General features: G+C 34.0%; 1 protein-coding gene and 2 long non-coding RNA genes across 15 annotated transcripts in view; all 3 read right to left on the bottom strand.

Moving 5' to 3' along the window:
• The window catches only part of LOC107607360, a 14,727-nt gene extending 13,166 nt beyond the window's left edge, over window positions 1-1,561 (bottom strand). The window contains exon 1 of the transcript XR_002350028.1: window positions 1,521-1,561. The gene's annotated coding sequence lies outside the window, so the exon portion shown is untranslated. The remainder of the gene's footprint in view (window positions 1-1,520) is intronic.
• Window positions 1,912-18,543, bottom strand: LOC107609071. 10 transcript variants are annotated; one of them, XR_002350033.1, is made up of 11 exons: window positions 18,293-18,541; window positions 18,144-18,186; window positions 17,943-18,052; window positions 16,509-16,701; window positions 15,603-15,929; window positions 15,255-15,329; window positions 15,059-15,136; window positions 12,519-12,983; window positions 12,328-12,396; window positions 12,032-12,144; window positions 9,137-9,398 (listed from the first exon to the last, which is right to left on the bottom strand). It is a non-coding gene; the product is annotated as an uncharacterized LOC107609071 (long non-coding RNA). The 10 variants fall into 10 exon arrangements; XR_002350035.1 differs by lacking the exon at window positions 9,137-9,398 and adding exons at window positions 1,912-2,007; window positions 2,138-2,339 and having other exon boundaries at window positions 12,032-12,983; window positions 18,293-18,543; XR_002350038.1 differs by having other exon boundaries at window positions 12,032-12,983; window positions 15,603-15,677; window positions 15,823-15,929; window positions 18,293-18,543.
• Window positions 2,846-6,478, bottom strand: LOC107609072. Of its 4 annotated transcripts, none has more exons than XR_002350040.1 (4): window positions 5,799-6,478; window positions 5,608-5,710; window positions 5,312-5,512; window positions 2,846-3,106 (listed from the first exon to the last, which is right to left on the bottom strand). It is a non-coding gene; the product is annotated as an uncharacterized LOC107609072 (long non-coding RNA). The 4 variants fall into 4 exon arrangements; XR_001613064.2 differs by having other exon boundaries at window positions 5,312-5,487; window positions 5,799-6,474; XR_001613062.2 differs by having other exon boundaries at window positions 5,312-5,424; window positions 5,799-6,449.

Genomic DNA, 18,543 nt, shown 5'->3' on the forward strand with positions numbered 1-18,543 from the left:
AGAGCTTTGAGTCTCAACCTGGAGCACGTGGTGGCTAGTCACTGCTTCCTCCTAGGGAAACCCTCATCTCCGGTAGTGGAAGTGCAAACATTCACAATTCATTCAACAGCATATATGCATTTATACTTAGCCATAATCATGGCTCCACCGTAACACGGCAATAATCTAGCCATCCGGCTCACGGTTAAATCCATAACTAGCCAATTCATTAACAATTATGGCCCTTCGGCCCATGGCATAACAAGCACTTCCACCGCCATTCTCCGCATCTCACATAATCATCTTTGATCCTCATGGATCATTCATTTTTCCCTTGCTTCACTCGCAAGTTACCACATTCACTAGCCCTTTTCCTCATGCTAGGCATATCATAATGATTTAAGACATAAGTGGTGAGATCGGAGGCTTAGAAGTATGAAATTTGGCTTTTAAAACTCAAAAATCAACTTTGGGATGAAAACAGGGCCATGCGTACGCGCACTCCACGCGCACGCGTGGATGGCCTTAAAACTCATCGACGTGCAAGTGTCATACGCGCGAATGCGCGGTTGAAACCAAACGGCGCGCAAGCGTCAGCCACGCGTACGCGTGGGTGCTCTTGCGCCCAGGCACAAAACTGGCACAATTCTGGCACAACTCTCTGGAAAATAGCTGGGCATATGGCGCAGCGCATCGACGCGCCCGCGCACGCCACGCGCACGCGTGGATGGTGCTTCCTGGAAGAATGGCGCGCACGCGCCAAGTGCGCCTACGCGCGGAGGGTTATTCTGCTAAAAATCTTCTAAGTTAAAAGCTGTAGAATTCACAGATTCAAACCCCAATCTTCCGACGGTCATAACTCTCTCATTTTAAATCATTTTTCACCCGTTCTTCGAACGGCATGGACATCCCGGATCCAATTTCATTTCTAAACAAATTTGGCACAAATCAGAGATCCGTAGTCCAAGTTATGTCCCGTCAAAGTATGCCCAAAAACCATGTTTTCATACAAAACCATAAAGTGCCATTTTCAAAAACAAGCCACTTTCAAGTCTTTTCAAAATCAATCAAAACATGCCAATTTCAACCTTTTTCTTTGAAATCATTCAAAATGTACCAAAATCAACAACAATCCATCCTCAACTCACACATTGACACTTTACCAAAATTTCCAACCCTTTTAACACTTCTCAATCAAATGGCTAAAGGACAAACACAATATCATGTCATACATCCTTCATCATTCTAATTTCCAATAATTCCATTTCCAATCAACCATCATTATACATAATCATCATCATACTCACCATCAACATGGTACGACCCATCAATTCAACCTCAATCATCCATCAAGCATATATCACAACATGCATTTCTCATATATCACACAATCAAGGCATCAATATTCATAATCACATATATGATCACATCATATATCTCAACCATTCAACAACATCAACAATTCAATGCCTATCTTAGGGCCTCTAGCCTAAGTATTTCCTACCACATTACATATTAGATACGGGAAACCGAAACCATACCTTAGCCGATTACCCAAGCTCAACCGGAGCACTTCTAAACCACTTGGCCACAAGCTCTCAAGGTCTCAACACCTCCAAGAACAGATTTTATCACACAAAATCCTCTTCCGAGCTTTCCAAAATCACCAATCAAGCTCCAATATTCACATATACACAACCTAAGCCACAACCATCATACCCATACACAACATCTCAATACCCAAACATCATAGAACAACAAATTACACTAGGGTTGAGAATCTTACCACACCCAAGGTCCAAGGAGAGAGCTCTAGATCAAAAGTTATGGTGGTTTGAAGATCAACCAAGGGAGAGAACTTGAGAGAGTGTTCTTCCCCCCTCCATACCAATTTCAGCGTGTTTGAGTGTGTTGTGAGGAGAGAGAGTGCTGAAAACTAGGGTTTTGGTTTAGTTTAGTTGGGCCAAGGGCCCACTTTGGGTCCGGTTGGACCGATTTGGCCCGTTCTGTCCAATCTTGGTCTGATTTCTATAAAATTGGTATCGAAATTCTTGTCTCAATCTCCTCTATCATATTTAGCCATAAAAATTACATTTTTGGCTTTCTAGAATAAATTCTCATTTATGGGTTAATTAGCCGTTAATTAACCGGGTCTTACAATGGATAGCTTCATTCTTTCTTGAGCTTCATTCTTGCCTTGGTGAAATGCTTGCTCCAACTCAAGTTTAGTTGGTTGTCTTGATCCATCATCACCAGCATAAGTTCGGGCACCGTACGGACTGTCACCCTTCACTTCATTCATCTCGAACATGCCGCCGCCGAATGTATATCCGATTGAGGCAGTCTATCTCTGCTTCAAACTACACTTAAAGGAATGAGGGGAATGGTTATTCATTGAACTTTATCATATATTTATGAGCCAAAAAAAAACAAAAAAACAAAAGAAAGGGTAGGAAATAAATGAATGTAAGTGGAGCAATGTTTTCATGGTTAAGGCGATACCACTTATAAGTTCTTTCAGAGATTCTAGAGAGTTTTAATTTGTTATGTCAACTAAGCATTTGTTGATGATCCACTTAGAACTTTGAATTGCTATAATTATTATTAAGATATAAATATCAAATATAGCAAACAAATATACTCACAAGGGCCCATTTTTCAAAGCATGCTCCTTTGTAAACTTGCAAGCTTGTTTCACAGCAAGAACATCCATGCTCTGATACCATATTGTAACATCCCTTCCAGCAAAATATCTTGCTTAAGTCAGGGTATTTCTACTAGAAAGAACATTACGTAACCTTTTCTAGTATTAATTACTTAATTATCGAGCCTTTGTATCGAGTTCGCGTTTTAGTTTTAAGGAAATGCCAGAAAATTTTTGTTTTTATTCAGTAAAGTCATGTTTCAAAGATTTCCAACAAATAATAATCACATAAATATTATTAATAATAACTCTTAATACAAAAGAAACCAAATAAAACTCAAATACAATATACTAAACCTACCCCTCTATGTAAAATAAAATCTCAAGGGACGACAGCGAGGGGACTCTATGAAAGCAATTAAAACCGTAAAGAAGGCCTACTAATCGCTTGCAGCTTCATATTGCATCTTCAAACCTGTGTCACTGAAAGGGTGGAAAATTTGGGGGTGAGAACCAAACCACATGTTCTCAGTAGAGGTCGAGAATGCCGTGAAAGTAAAGAATAAAACGCAAATAGTTAATTTCATTCAGTGACATCTAAAGGAAAATTAACCTTCTTTAAAAGCATTAGTTAATTATTCAAAATCCTAGACCAATATTTTCTTTATAAAGCTCTTAAAAGTTTTCATAGACTGTATGAATGACCAACCTGTTCCAAGCATAGGTTCATTAAGTCTATGCTGAACCAGTTTGATTTTTTCATACTTTACTAGACCATAACATAAAAGAAGTTACCTATGCGGTATAAATGATCATCCTACTCCAAGTATAGGTTCATTAAGTCTATGCTGAACCAGTCAGGTACTTTATACAGAACTAGACCTCAAACGTACCAGTCACGGCTTCAGGCCCAAACAACTCAATCAACATCCAATCACCACAATCCAAACAATCAGTTACAAACACAGGTAATGAGGTTCAAACACAACCAAAAGCAATTACATCAAGTATAGCAATTAGCAATTAAACAGAATTATTCACTTAGGCAAACCAATTACAATATACACACCCAAACAATGTCACATAGATGCATATGATGAATGTCTAGTCCTAGTGCAGGNCATTTGATAATAGTATAGAAAATCTATTTTCTTAAATTCCATATCCAAGTAATCACCAAAACAACATCGGCAATCTAATTTCAATTTTATTTTTAAAATATCAAACGAATTCGGAATTATGAAAACCTTATATCCATGCGACCGTTTCGGATTAAGCTTTTTATTAAACTAAAAATCACAAATTTTCGCTGACTCTAGCTTTGGAAATATAAGCAAAACCGTGACTACTCTGTAGTGCCTTAAAATCAGAAGACAGCAGCAACTTACAACATTCGAAATTTCGTATAAAATCCAAATTAAATCCAACCACCTTCAAAATTAATGTGGTTAAACATAAGTTATCCAAATTTCTTTCTAAATTAGTTCCAGGGTCATACCATTTTTAATGAAGAAGTAACGTAGCTTCGAAGTTAGGTAATTCTCTGCAGAATTCTGTTTTACAAATCATTGAACACAACCTCTTCCAAGTCCCATAACTCCCTTATTAAAACATGGAAAACCCTGAAATTTAAATCACATATGCTAAACATACTTAATTTTCACCTCCAATTGGTTGCATCTCAATATCTATCCAGGATCAAAACTTATAAACTCTCAAAGTTACTAATTTAAGAAAACAGAATCTGGCTTTTTCTGCATAATGCATCATCTTTCAAAAATTCGTATCTTTTAAACCACAAGTTCAACCATTCTGAAATTTTACGACATTAAAATAATAGGACTAAAGTTTCATTTAAATTTGGTTTCGCTTCAAAATTCAATTCGGAACATTCACAACAGAGCCAACAAGTTACTGCTGTTCCAAAAATTCTGCAGTAAAAATCAGATCCCACAACCATTACTCAAAAATTCACCATAAATCTTATATTTAACGAAAAGATATCAAACTCTCCAATTCAGTCCCAATTATTCCCAAATTTAACCAGGACTTGGTTCAACGCAATTCTGATCATCACAGAATTAGTTACAGTCTTTCAAAGTTACTGTTTTCACTTAAAGGTAATGCAGAAAATCAGATTTTATGACTTAACTTTGAAAAATCATAACTAAATTTTCAGTTAATACGAAATCTTCAAATTTAAATCCTAACAACTACACTTGTTAAAGTTTACTCAGATTTTAATCTCATACCATTTCGATCGCTAGCAAATTACTAGGCCATCCTCAAAGTAACCATTCTATTTTGAAAACCAGATTCTTAATAATAGTTTAGTCTTTTAGGCCCTAATTCTTCAACAATTCTCAATCCAGTATCAAATATATCAAATGATTATCTTAGTTTCAACCATTTATACATAATCAGTCAAAACCACAATCCTCTACTAATCTCAAGTCACTTTCACAGCCATAGCAATATACCAAACAACCATTTCAACAACCAACAATCAATAATTCACTCATCTACCATACATAATTACAATCAATTCAATCACAGCACCAAGCACAATCGCAATCACAATCCAACATTCATATAATCAATTAATTACTCACAGCTATTAATACTATTTGCAGTTATTCAGTAAACCTTGTTGGCATTCCTAAATTAAAATCATTTTAAACCCCCTACCTCGATGTCGCAATCGCATACTTTAACGTAACAGCTCTCTTTTCTTTTAGTTTCAGGGCAGCAGCGGTAACTCTCACGCAACCGGAACAGCAACAATATTAGCCTTCGCAGCACTGACCATGGTTGCAGTAAAATAGAGGATTCAAATTGGATAAGAATCACAAGCAATTTCAGCTCTAGGGATTCAAGACAAAGCAAGAACTAAAATAGAATTAAAACTAGAACATGGCAACCACAGCAGTGACAAAACAAAACGTGTAAATGGATCAACCCTAAGGAGAAGATAAGACCAGTACCCAGATAACAAAATCAGAATCAGTAATGGCTTCAACCGTCCCATGGCAGCACCAGCTTCAATACTCGACCTAATTGTAGCAGTAAATAGGAGCCAAAAAGGGGCTGAGCAACAAAAATATAGGCAACCATGATTAAAACAAGCACATGGAAGAGAAACAAAGTATAATCAGAGTAAGGGTGGGAGTGTTACGGTTTCAAAAATGGGGAAATTGGAATTAGAACAAGGAGAAGGATCCTAGCTTAATTGAGAGTTGGTGGCGGCAGCTTGCTTTCTCCGATGACAAGCTCCATCCACTGCAGCTCCAAAAATCAAAAGGACAGGGATTAGAAGCAGGAACCGCCGTTTTTGTAGCAGCTCCAAATCAACAGCAACGGTATTACCCTCCCCGTCAGTCTCTCTTCTCCGTTATTCTTCCTCTTTTCCTCTGCCCTAACCGACGTTGACAGTGGTGAGGGGAGCTTCAGCAGCGGCGGCTAGAAGTGCGACAGCCTCCCTCCCTCTTCTACTCGATAGCAACAGCAGCGACGGTGGCAGTGACACCCACCGGCACTGCTCCTTCCTTCCCCTCTTCCATCTGCATCTCGTGCTCTCTTACTCCCTCTTCCCCTGTTTCTCAGTCTCTCGTCTCCCCCTTTTCTCCCTCTATGCGTTATACTATTGAAAATGTGTGGTGAATTGTTGAGTGTAAATGAATGGTAAGGAATGAAAGAACGTGGATCACTTGGGAAAAGGGTTAGTGGTAGTGTGCGTATGCGTTTGTGATTGGTTAGGGATTATACGTATTAGATAATAATGGTACGTATTAAAATAAGAAACATAAGACTAGAAAAAATATATACAAGTAACATAAATTTTATAAAATATTTGAGATAGAATAACAATTTAAGATTCAAATATAATACTATAAAGATTACTTTCAAAACGCATAAGATTTTATCTATCAATCTATTAACGAGCTCAAATAATTATTTTTAATTTAAATTATAAAATAAGCATACTAATCACATTTTATAAAATACGGTTTAAATCCGAAAATATCAATTATTTAGGTTATACGACATAATTTTTTTCATTACTTTCCTTTTACCAAAACATTAATTCCAATTTATATAAAATAACTCTAATTATGGTAAAGATTGTACATAAACCTTAATTAAATTAAACCCAAAGTATTTATAAAAATCAATTTAATCATTTTCTAGTAAATTAATCTCTAAGAGTTCAAACTAATAAAATAAATCATAATTTATTCATAATAGAAATTTCTTAAATTTAATTATATAACACTTCCAGTACTGAATTCTAATTTGAAATTAGATAAAATAACCAATTATAAAAATTTACACAAAAATATTAATTAACTTGACTCCGAATATTAATAAAACTAATTTAATTACTCTCAATTGATTAATTTATAAAATAAGATATCAAATCAATAAAATAAATCGTAACCTTTCAGAATAAAAGTTACTTAAATTAAATTATACAATTCTTTCTTATTTTTCAATTACTAAAATTATACAAAATATTCTGTTATAATAAGGTTACTTAAAAATATTAATTGATTCAAAAGAAAACTATCTCCGAATCTATTTATTTATTCCTAACAAAATAATTTCTAAAATTACAAAATTTAAACTTAACAAGATAAAATCACAATTTATTTATATTTAGATTTTAAAAAATTGCGGGATGTTACATTCTATCCAACTTACAAAAATTTTCGCCCTCGAAAATTGATATAAGATGGAGAAAAGATTTATATTCACATCCCTTTTTGAATATTTTAAAGAGATCAAGAAATTCATATCACAAACATAGAAGAAAATATACTAGGTGTTGCAAAAGTTGATAAAAATAATTTCACGCAAACCAAATTTCAAAATTCAAAATCAAATAGGCACAATATTCGTTCAGAACACTTAACAAAGTATGACCACTTCCTCTTGTCACCTCAAAATTCCACAACTCCTTATAACTTTGTATACTGACCACATTCAATTTTCGCACGTACAAATTGCATCCCTAAGAACTAACGCATATAAGGAATACGAAACATGAGAAGAGAAAGCCAAGCGGCACGAAAGGTTTATGCGAGAAATTGAAAGAATACTCAAGTTCGCAATTGTACAAGATGGTATTTTGCAAGGATTTGAAGGAATACGTGAAATCATCAACAAACAAGGATATATATATATATATATATATAAGCAATGAAATGGAGCATAAAGGGAGTTAGTTCGAAGTTTAGGAAGCAATTTTAAATCGAATAGTTTCAATATGAACATCATTAGGAAAGATAGTACAACAATTTTGAACAACTTCAATTTTGAAATAGAGAGAATTAGTTTATCTTTTTCAAAAGAATATATATAAATCTAACATTTTTCAAAGTACTAAACTTAGTATAAATAATATGTTATATCTATTTAATTTTCAAATCAAAACAAATCATATGCATGGTTTGTAAATTAAAGCTTGTTTGATGTTAAGGGCAAAATATTTTCTTTAAAAATTTTGGAGGATACTTAAGTACATAATTAGGTAAGGATAGCCATAGAATTATAGTAAAGTTGGCAGAAAATCAGCTTTTATTTAAAGAATAAATTCTGAAACAAAATTTTCTATAAATCAATAAAAGTAAGTGGTATATCACAGATAAACAAGATCAAACTACATAAAGAAGTTTTAGAGTTTGTGTAAGAAAGTCTAGGCTGAATTAAAAACAATCCCATCAAAATTTGAGCAAGGGTTGTGGATACAATCAAGTAAGAAAAGATGTAAATTGAAATTTTTTTCGAAGAGAATCTGAAACAAGTACTCAAGAAGAAAATTAGAAGAAATGGTATGTTACACCGAAATAAATCAGAGTTCAGAGCAAGGAGCATAGAGTTTGTAAGGTAAGGATAAATGTTTCAAAAGATCCAAACAACAACCAGATACAGAGTCAAGCAAGGACGTGCACGAATGATAATACAAGGTTAGTAAGAAAGAGATAAGATACTAGAAATTCCAATACAATTAGTAGAGAAAGAGATAATGCTAAGCACGAATAAAGAGCATACGTTGAAACGGAACTAATCTCTAGAATTTAGTTTCTAACGTCCCCAAAACCTCGTAATTCGCGTTAACCTATCACTTCTATTTCGTCTATGATAACCCATTAATGTTCCATATACATAAATCATTAGTATTAAGTTGGCCAAACTTGATACCATGAGGTATGCAATGGTAAACTAATAGCGTTAATCACTAAACAGTCATGCATATAAAACATAAACTCTTGTCTTCAGAACAAGTTAGAAAGCATGACAGACACTCAGAGTATGCAATGAAACATAGTCAGTCCACTCCTAAGGCTCTACAGGAAGGACTGCTCTAATACCATATTGTAACATCCCTTCCAGCAAAATACCTTGCTTAAGTCAGGGTATTTTTACTAGAAAGAACATTACGTAACCTTTTCTAGTATTAATTACTTAATTATCGAGCCTTTGTATTGAGTTCGCGTTTCAGTTTTAAGGAAATCCCAGAAAATTTTTGTTTTTATTCAGTAAAGTCATGTTTCAAAGATTTCCAACAAATAATAATCACATAAATATTATTAATAATAACTCTTAATACAAAAGAAACCAAATAAAACTCAAATACAATATAATAAACCTACCCTTCTATGTAAAATAAAATCTCAAGGGACGACAGCGAGGGGACTCTATGAAAGCAATTAAAACCGTAAAGAAGGCCTACTAATCGCTTGCAGCTTCATATTGCATCTTCAAACCTGTGTCACTGAAAGGGTGGAAAATTTGGGGGTGAGAACCAAACCACATGTTCTCAGTAGAGGTCGAGAATGCCGTGAAAGTAAAGAATAAAACGCAAATAGTTAATTTCATTCAGAGACATCTAAAAGAAAATTAACCTTCTTTAAAAGCATTAGTTAATTATTCAAAATCCTAGACCTATATTTTCTTTATAAAGCTCTTAAAAGTTTTCCTAGACTGTATGAATGACCAACCTGTTCCAAGCATAGGTTCATTAAGTCTATGCTGAACCAGTTTGATTTTTTTATACTTTACTAGACCATAACATAAAAGAAGTTACCTACGCAGTATAAATGATCATCATGCTCCAAGTATAGGTTCATTAAGTCTATGCTGAACCAGTCAGGTACTTTATACAGAACTAGACCTCAAACGTACCAGTTACGGCCTCAGGTCCAAACAACTCAATCAACATCCAATCACCACAATCCAAACAATCAGTTACAAACACATGTAATGAGGTTCAAACACAACCAAGAGCAATTACATCAAGTATAGCAATTAGCAATTAAACAGAATTATTCACTTAGGCAAACCAATTACAATATACACACCCAAACAATGTCACATAAATGCATATGATGAATGTCTAGTCCTAGTGCAGGACATGAGCTCATGTGTCGGTTAGCACCTGCATTCCCGACATTTATCCGGTCACGAGTTCACGATTTCCCGAATACGAGTTTCCGTTCAAATAAATGCGTATATAATTATTAGCAGCTCTATTGAGACAGCCTCTACTTTCTACTCGCAGGAAATATACTCTTGGGAACGGAAAATTGCTGTACGTATCCTAGTTTCGACTAGACCCACGCCCTTGAGAACAACCTCATAAACCAAATAATCTTTTCTTAAAAGAATTAGTGAAGTTATCATCAAGCCTTAAATTTATTTTAATTAAATCCTTATACTTTTATAAAAATTTGGACATAATTTCCTCTAAAAATAGGACTTAGCCACCCTTTCGGGTCCTTCTTTCTCAACATTTCACCAACCTCTTATCAGCAATTGCCACAACAATATATTTTCAAAAATATTTGATAATAGTATAGAAAATCTATTTTCTTAAATTCCATATCCAAGTAATCACCAAAACAACATCGGCAATCTAATTTCAATTTTATTTTTAAAATATCAAACGAATTCGGAATTATGCAAACCTTATATCCATGCGACCGTCTCGGATTAAGATTTTTATTAAACCAAAAATCACAATTTTTCGCTGACTCTAGCTTCGGGAATATAAGCAAAACCGTGACTGCTTTGTAGTGCCTTAAAACCAGAAGACAGCAGCAACGTACAACATTCGAAATTTCATATAAAATCCAAATTAAATCCAACCACCTTCAAAATTAATGTGGTTAAACATAAGTTATCCAAATTTCTTTCTAAATTGGTTCCAGGGTCATACCATTTTTAATGAAGAAGTAACGTAGCTTCAAAGTTAGGTAATTCTCTGCAGAATTCTGTTTTACAAATCATTGAACACAACTTCTTCCAAGTCCCATAACTCACTTATTAAAACATGGAAAACCCTGAAATTTAAATCACATATGCTAAACATACTTAATTTTCACCTCCAATTAGTTGCATCTCAATATCTATCCAGGATCAAAAGTTATAAACTCTCAAAGTTACTAATTTAAGAAAACAGAATCTGACTTTTTCTGCATAATGCATCATCTTTCAAAAATTTGTATCTTTTAAACCGCAAGTTCAACCGTTCTGAAATTTTACGACATTAAAATAATAGGACTAAAGTTTCATTTAAATTTGGTTTCGCTTCAAAATTCAATTCGGAACATTCACAACAGAGCCAACAAGTTACTGCTGTTCCAAAAATTCTGCAGTAAAAATCAGATCCCACAACCATTACTCAAAAATTCACCATAAATCTTATATTTAATGAAAAGATCTCAAACTCTCCAATTCAGTCCCAATTATTCCCAAGTTTAACCTGGACTTGGTTTAACGCAATTTCGATCATCACAGAATTAGTTACAGTCTTTCAAAGTTACTGTTTTCACTTAAAAGTAATGCAGAAAATCAGATTTTATGGCTTAACTTTGAAAAATCATAACTAAATTTTCAGTTAATACGAAACCTTCAAATTTAAATCCTAACAACTACACTTGTTAAAGTTTACTCAGATTTTAATCTCATACCATTTCGATCGCTAGCAAATTACTAGGCCGTCCTCAAAGTAACCATTCTATTTTGAAAACCAGATTCTTAATAATAGTTTAGTCTTTTAGGCCCTAATTCTTCAACAATTCTCAATCCAGTATCAAATATATCAAATGATTATCTTAGTTTCAACCATTTATACATAATCAGTCAAAACCACAATCCTTTACTAATCTCAAGTCACTTTCACAGCCATAGCAATATACCAAACAACCATTTCAACAACCAACAATCAATAATTCACTCATCTACCATACATAATTACAATCAATTCAATCACAGCACCATTCACAATCGCAATCACAATCCAACATTCATATAATCAATTAATTACTCACAGCTATTAATACTATTTGCAGTTATTCAGTAAACCTTGTTGGCATTCCTAAATTAAAATCATTTTAAACCCACTACCTCGATGTCGCAATCGCATACTATAACGTAACAACTCTCTTCTCTTTTAGTTTCAGGGCAGCAGCGGTAACTCTCACGCAACCGGAACAGAAACAATATTAGCCTTCGCAGCACTGACCATGGTTGCAATAAAATAGAGGATTCAAATTGGATAAGAATCACAAGCAATTTCAGCTCTAGGGATTCAAGACAAAGCAAGAACTAAAATAGAATTAAAACCAGAACATGGCAACCACAGCAGTGACAAAACAAAACGTGTAAATGGATCAACCCTAAGGAGAAGACAAGACCAGTACCCAGATAACAAAATCAGAATCAGTAATGGCTTCAACCGTCCCATGGCAACACCAGCTTCAATACTCGACCTAATTGTAGCAGGAAATAGGAGCCAAAAAGGGGTTGAGCAAAAAAAATATAGGCAACCATGATTAAAACAAGCACATGAAAGAGAAACAAAGTATAATCAGAGTAAGGGTGAGAGTGTTACGGTTTCAAAAATGGGGAAATTAAAATCAGAACAAGGAGAAGGATCCTAGCTTAATTGAGAGTTGGTGGCGGCAGCTTGCTTTCTCCGATGACAAGCTCCATCCACTGCAGCTCCAAAAATCAAAAGGACAGGGATTAGAAGCAGGAACCGCCGTTCTTGTAGCAGCTCCAAATCAACAGCAACGGTATTACCCTCCCCGTCAGTCTCTCTTCTCCGTTATTCTTCCTCTTCTCCTCTGCCCTAACCGACGTTGACAGTGGTGAGGGGAGCTTCAGCAGCGGCGGCTAGAAGTGCGACAGCCTCCCTCCCTCTTCTACTCGATAGCAACAGCAGCGACGGTGGCAGTGACACCCACCGGCACTGCTCCCTCCTTCCCCTCTTCCCTCTGCATCTCGTGCTCTCTTACTCCCTCTTCCCCTGTTTCTCAGTCTCTCGTCTTCCCCTTTTCTCCCTCTATGCGTTATACTATTGAAAATGTGTGGTGAATTGTTGAGTGTAAATGAATGGTAAGGAATGAAAGAACGTGGATCACTTGGGAAAAGGGTTAGTGGTAGTGTGCGTATGCGTTTGTGATTGGTTAGGGATTATACATATTAGATAATAACAGTACGTATTAAAATAAGAAACATAAGACTAGAAAAAATATATACAAGTAACATAAATTTTATAAAATATTTGAGATAGAATAACAATTTAAGATTCAAATATAATACCATAAAGATTACTTTTAAAACGCATAAGATTTTATCTATCAATCTATTAACGAGCTCAAATAATTATTTCTAATTTAAATCATAAAGTAAATATAATAATCACATTTTTATAAAATATGGTTTAAAATCCGAAAATATCAATTATTTAGATTATACGATATAATTTTTCATTACTTTCCTATTACCAAAACATTAATTCCAATTTATATAAAATAACTCTAATTATAGTAAAGATTGTACATAAACCTTAATTAACTTAGACCCAAAGTATTTATAAAAATCAATTTAATCATTTTCTAGTAAATTAATCTCTTAGAGTTCAAACTAATAAAATAAATCATAATTTATTCATAATAGAAATTTCTTAAATTTAATTATATAACACTTCCAGTACTGAATTCTAATTTGAAATTAGATAAAATAACCAATTATAAAAATTTACACAAAAATATTAATTAACTTGACTCAGAATATTAATAAAACTAATTTAATTACTCTCAATTGATTAATTTATAAAATAAGATATCAAATCAATAAAATAAATCGTAACCTTTCAGAATAAAAGTTACTTAAATTAAATTATACAATTCTTTCTTATTTTTCAATTATTAAAATTATACAAAATATTATGTTATAATAAGGTTACTTAAAAATATTAATTGATTCAAAATAAAACTATCTCCGAATCTATTTAATTATTCCTAACAAAATAATTTCTAAAATTACAAAATTTAAACTTAACAAGATAAAATCACAATTTATTTATATTTAGATTTTAAAAAAATGCGGGATGTTACAACCTCTGAGCAAACGCCAACCCACATCCAAGTGGAATCTGTTGAAAAAAGAACACAATTTGAGAGCCAAAAAGAGGGTCAAACGGTTTTAAGAAGGGTGCCTTTTCATCCATTACTTTTGAAACTTCATACAATATTTTAGCTTTAGCTTGCAAATTTTTATATTGAAATGATGGAATAAAACCTTAAAATTTTCGCCATTAGAAATTGTATCATTATCTAAAACCCAATTATAAATCAAATAAGTACTAGTAATTTGAAACAATTAGATGATGTTTATTTGAAACAATTAGATAATGTTTTGTCCAACTTAGAATAGTAGAAGTCCAAAAAAAAAACACAATAATACAAGATTATAGTGAGTTGTGATTAGGATAACATCTCAAATAGGAGTAAAAGAACTTTTTGATGATTGAAATCTTTTAACATGCGCTCAATAAAAATGTCAAAGGACTAATCCACCATATGCATGCATCTCTAAATTATTGAATGTAATGTTGTGCTGTGTATTTTATATTATCTATTATCGTTGTATAGTTGTGGCTGTCACTATCACATGCACCTGTATGAAGTAAGAAATGTTACAGCTAAAAATCAACCTCAATTTGTACTTATTAATTGTCTACTTTGTTGTTTCTATAGGAGGTAGACATTAATTATAAAGAAATAAATTCTTCTTAGAAAAACCTTAAAGAAAGAAAAATTCGAATGCAATGTCTAAAACTATTAGATAGAGTTGTTGAGTGATAATATTCAATTCATATTAGGTGTAAACGCTGTCACATTTAAATTTTAATAAAGTGTATTATTTATTAAAATAAATTCATAAACGAAACTTCTATTAATTTTCTAAAAGAATTGATTGAAATGTGCTTAAGCTGCGGTGGTTTCATTTGCTTGAAGCCGATTGTATCACCTTTTTTTTTTTAATTTCCTTTCTCAAAACAAGAAAGAATTTCATGTTGACTATATAAAAAAATTGAAACAATATAGGACATGATAACTGATCAAGCAATAACTAATTATGTACCTGCAAAATAAGGGTCCCAATAGTGACTTGTCCATGAAGGGCATTAATAGTGTTCTTGTCCATCAAAAACTTCAAGACCTGGTAAAAAACACAGGAAAAGGAAACAGGATTGGTTACAGCCTTACAAGGCATGAAGTACGTGAGTCTGCATCTGAACTTTTAAACATAGGACACTAGATCGGATATGATGTTATACCACTGCTGTTGAAGACATAGAAAGGAAAGCACCAACAAAAACTCCTTCTGAGGCTTTACCACCAACAAAAGCACTCTGCTAATTGAAACAAAAACATCTTTCATCTTTGTAGCAGCTCTTAGTGAAAAGATATGTTAGATATCTAATTATCGAGTAAATGCTCAATAGTCCCTAACATAGTTGACTACTATTTCTTATCAAATACTATTTATATATAAGGGTCATGGGATGAATTAAAGTAATAATATGTCACAACTAGAAAATTGTTTACGCTATGATGATTAAGGTCAAACAATATATATAGTAATCTAACTATGGAAAGAAATGCATGCTTTCTTCAAAAATTACTTGAATTTCCACACGAAGGGCTGTGATTTCCTCATCTCTCCCATCCTGTGTTTGTTTGCCAGCCTTGAGAACAGCCTGTGACAATAAATAAATAAAAAAATTGAGTATTCCATAAAATTCTGTCTCTCAATATAATTGAGTATTCCACGAAGGGCTGTGATTTCCTCAGTTCATATTTCTGCCACATATAATATGATTAATATCCATTCTTCTGGCATACCTCTCTTTGTCGCAAAGCAGCTTCCTTCCTACATAAATAGCACACAAGCTAGCTTACCTTCTCAGAAGTTTGGTTTCTAAGGATACACCTTCTCTAAGAGAAGCAACCTGCCAAAATTAAAATGAACAAGGACACGAAAAATCAGCAAAGGCAGCACAAGGAGTAAAGCAGTTTCTATTGGTAAGTATTAAGCAAATGAAAAATCAAACTCAGATATGTCTCTTTCACTAGCTGCATTAACTACACATGCTGAACCCTGCTTTATAGGAAATCTGACTCTCAATTTATATTTTATTACATGATGACCCACCAAGGTTCTATTATTACACCACTTTATGTTCCAATATGACTCCAATCTAATTCCCTATATCTATATTAAAAATCCAACTTAGAAATTGTTCAAAGCTGGCCCACCTAGTAGAAATCAACTGTCTTATAAAAAATTTAACAACATGCATGCTAGATCTTCTCATTTAATGTGTGATATTTCACTATCAATTTAGAAAGCAGAGCTCAGACTAGAAATTTAACGAAAGAGAGCTAACAGTGAAAGATCATCATACATGATCCAATCATGTAAAATCTTCACGAGTGAATCTATTCCCATCAATAGAAGACATTCAGTTAAGTTAGCCACAATTGTTCATGATGATACTATTAGGTTATAGAGCGGAATTTGGAAGTACCTGGAGGGTTCTCAGAGACAGTAGCATCAAGAACCTTTTCTCCAACAGCTTGGACAAAAGCCGGGCCACCGGTGATTGCTCCTTCCTTCTGGCTTGTGACAAGAACCACAATACCCTTGTTGTTGCCTTCTTCTATGGAAGGATACCAACGCTCCAAAACTTGATCAGCATACTCAAAAGCATCAGCTTTGCTCTGCAACCGCATCACATCATAAAACCAAATTACTCTTATTTCCAGTATCGCATTGCAAGGAACATCGATAAGGTTAGACAAGAACAACAACAATACAGTTTTTCTCTACATGGCGTCTGCTATATGGATCAAACTACGCAATCATGTTCTATGGCTTTAGAAGAAATAAATTACAACTCAGGTTAATGTTGCAGACTACAATTTAAAGCCATCATTGAAAAAGCCTTAACATACATGAGAAATATTTGCATGCTCTTGAAGAACATTTGGTACTTGCTTCAAGAGCATCATCAACCACTCATTTTCATTTGTAAGGTTTTCAAATTATATAAAAGTATAAAACAAAAAAAGTGTGTGGTTGTGAATGTTCCTAGAGCATGCATTGAACTTGCTTAATCTTTAACAGCACATCATGATAAGAATTTGTTTAATCTTTCATGTTCTGTCAACTTCAAGTAAAATAACATGATATCAAGTGCATTAACATAAATAAATAAAATTAAAAACATATAATTGTTGTAAATTATAACTAACCGTGAGTTTCCTAACAGTGACAAAGTTGATGTGGAAATTCTTCCTTGATTCCAAATCAGATAACAAGCGCTTCAAATCAGACCTTGTTACTCTGCTCCAACTATATTAATCTTTTAGTTTATTCTGTTCTATGTATGTTTAATGGTTGAACATGTAACTCTAGTTTCCATATACTAATTAAATGGCCAATTCTCTGGTGCATTTAACTTTCATGCCGAAATTTGTCTCAATATATCAATTTGGAAAAAAGCTGTCATTTTAATGGAAGAGTCTTCTCCTAATCTCATTTGTGAGGAAGTTATTCTTTCACCTGGTTGGAGAGGGATAATCTTGGATGATCACAAACCCAAAGTAGCTAGTAATAAAATCAAACTATGATGTAATTCACTAAAACCTATCATGACAACATCAAAACCTTTCCCTCACTGGATATGGCTGGATGCATGAATCAAGCAAAGCTAAGTGATTAGGAGCCGCAGCATCATCCATCAACCCCAAAATAAATCAAATCAAATCGGAAAATAAAAAAGTTGAAAAAAGAAAAAAAGCTTATCATCGTAGAAGAAAATATACTCCATCAAGCAAACAATACAAAAAATTAATATGAATAAAAAATAAAAAAAACAGTAATTATAACAATTAACAAAAAGAATAAACAGAGAAATTAGGTTTGAAAAACTGAAAGCGGTGGTGGTGAAGAGTGGCACCTGAAGCAAATTTTGAAGATATGAATTACCACATTTACCAAACTTCAAGGCTGGTCAATCGTCAACTCCTTTGCACAAACATCAAAGCCAATACAGGCAGCAACTACTACCTGAACAAGAACAAGAACAAGTAGATCAAGCACCTTTGATGCGGCAATGGAAAACGAGAGAGAGAGAGAGAGAGAATCAGAAACAACGCACCTTTGAGAAATGGAAATAAGAGGCAAAAGCGCAGATCAAGCACCTTTGAGAATTAAAGGAAGCAGATATTAAATCACAAAATCAAAGGCAAACGCTAGCTTAATCCTAAATCAAAAACGGCGAGGAGCAGAGAATCAGAAACAACGCACGGCAAGGAGGGGAGGAACCCTTCGCGACGGCGACACCACGAGCTCAACTCAGAACTTCGTGCGACGGCGAGGAGAGGAGGAACGATGCGAAGAGGGTCTAGTAGAGCTTCCCAGATGATGAAGGCACCCACGGTCTGTCTCCGCCGGCGGCGACAGCACCTTCTACCGGAGGAGAAGAGTTCGAGGGATGAGGCTGCTGGCAACGTTCGAATGGAGTGGGAATGGAGTTGGAGCGTGAATGGGTGGCGATA

Source organism: Arachis ipaensis, chromosome B07 (assembly GCF_000816755.2).
Source record: "Arachis ipaensis cultivar K30076 chromosome B07, Araip1.1, whole genome shotgun sequence".
Taxonomy (NCBI): Eukaryota; Viridiplantae; Streptophyta; class Magnoliopsida; order Fabales; family Fabaceae; genus Arachis; species Arachis ipaensis.